Raw genomic sequence first — 2,285 nt, forward strand, 5'->3', positions numbered from 1 at the left:
TTATCAGTGAAAATCTCAACTAAAAGACTGTAAATGTATAAGGTGAACTTTATCATAATGGAGTGAGTTAAACAAATAGTATTATGTGTCTCTTATTTGTATCTATTTTCTTTTAAGACTAATCATGAATATTCATTTGTCAAAAGGTATTTCTCCTTAACAAATATATTAAATTTTCTATCTTAAATCAATACAGATCTAGAATTTTTCAGAGCAATTTCAAACCTTTTTGGAAAAGCTTGAAAAGTCTAAATTCTTTTTCTCTTCTGTTTCGTAAATTTGGCAATAAAGTTTACTTTGTGTCACAATTTTATTTGAACTGATAGGAGGCACTTGTTTAGATTCTGTATTTCTAGTAGTCACATACTTCTCTGTTCATCAATATTTGATTTATTGTTTTGTATTTTTTGACAGTGCATTAAATTGAATAATGGAATTGTCAAAAAGTGTTAAAGATAACTCTACGGATAATATCAAGAAATAAAAATGACAGAAAATTTTACTAGCAATGTTTCAGCAAATGACATTATTGCATAAGCTTTGTCAAGGTGTGTTTGTGAGGTATCTTAATGAAGAATGCGATATAAAAAACTGATATTACTTTAAATCTTTAACTTATGATTTAACCCATTTCTCATTTAGAAAAAAAAAAAAGTGCAGCTTGCTGCCAGCCTTAATTTAATTTTACATAAACATGCTCTTTGAGGCTGAAGCAAATCTGACTGGTTTTCAATGTGAAAATAAAACATAAAAACAGTTCTTGGAATTATTTCTAAACAGAACTTGTCTCTAATCCTAATGTAATGTAATATATACATAAATCAGTTTCATCTACTGAACCTTCAGCTAACAACTATTCAAGAACAATGTTAACATCACATGTAGGAATGCCACGTTTTCTAGGATTTGACATTTTCAGCTATCGAGAATTACTATATTTTGTAAATGGAAATACCACTACAAAAAACACAGAATGCTATAAATAGAATGTCATTTTTTTCAAAGACTATTGATATACCAGAGAAATGCAATAATAATAATAAAAGCAAGATATTTTGTGACAAACTTTGGGGGTAAGGTTAGGACTGTAATCTGCAAGTTATCTTAGGGTAAACCCTGCAGCCATAAGAGCCACTGGCGATTATTCTCAGGGCCTATGAGAAATTAGTTAAAGAAATAAAAACATGTTGACGTTTTTACACTGGAGCCTGACAATGGTGAGAGTAACTAATGAAAAATGATAAAAAGTCTATAGTGAAACAAATAAACAACGAACAAACACACATAAAAAAATAATTACTGGTACTAATTATGTAGATTTGTCAGTAAAGAAGTAAACGTATACCATTAACTGATTTGTTGGAAATAAAGTAAGCTAGAATATAGCACAAAGAACTAAACATCAAAGTGAATATTCAGTAATTCAAGAAGCATCATGTAAAGTATTCAAAAACCTATAGAAAAAAGTTTCTGCAAATCATGAAGTAGCTGAAAATTACAGAAAAATTTAAGATAATAACTGATAAAAATCATTGTCCTTAGAGAAAACAGAGAATGCATGGTCAACATATGTAACAATGCACTTGTTGTGCAATTCTATGGATGACGAAGAAATTGCTTAAATGATGATCAGTGTTCAGGAACGCAGTTGGAAAAATTCCTAGGATGTGGTGAAAAATTGTGATCAACTTATTGCTTTGCTTGATAATGGTACATTTATAAATCAGCAGAAGGTTATGGTAGTTTACTTAAAGAGAGATTGCTTAGAAAGCCATTAATGAAGGTGGCAAAACTGAAATTACTCTTTAAAAGCAGCCTATCAGGATGTGGTTCCATACTGTAGCAGTTAGCAAGTCTGCTTTACCCGCAGAAGGTCCTGGATTCACACCTCAGTGGAGCCCCAGTCCATGGTCTACTGTCATACCACTCTGAACAAGTCCGATGTCTGATCTCAGAAGCTAAGCAGGGTCAGACCTGGTTAGTACTCGGATGGGAGACCACCTAGGAAGACCAGGTGCTGTAGGCATAAATAATAATAAAGAATAAAATAAAATCAGCTTATCAAAGTTCTGCCTCATTACTTGAGAATCCTGTTTTCTGTCCCATCAACACAGGTTCCCCTCTAACCTGATGACATAAAGGCATCAACACTGAAGTGAGCAATTTCCAGTATTTCCAAACAACCTGACATAGTGAATATTTATTACATAAAGATGATAGATGATAGATACATACATAGATACGGAAATAATAGACATGATAGGTAGATAGATATTCAGATAGAA

The sequence above is a fragment of the Pteropus vampyrus genome, unplaced genomic scaffold (genome assembly GCF_000151845.1).
Source record: "Pteropus vampyrus isolate Shadow unplaced genomic scaffold, Pvam_2.0 Scaffold106, whole genome shotgun sequence".
NCBI lineage: Eukaryota > Metazoa > Chordata > Mammalia > Chiroptera > Pteropodidae > Pteropus > Pteropus vampyrus.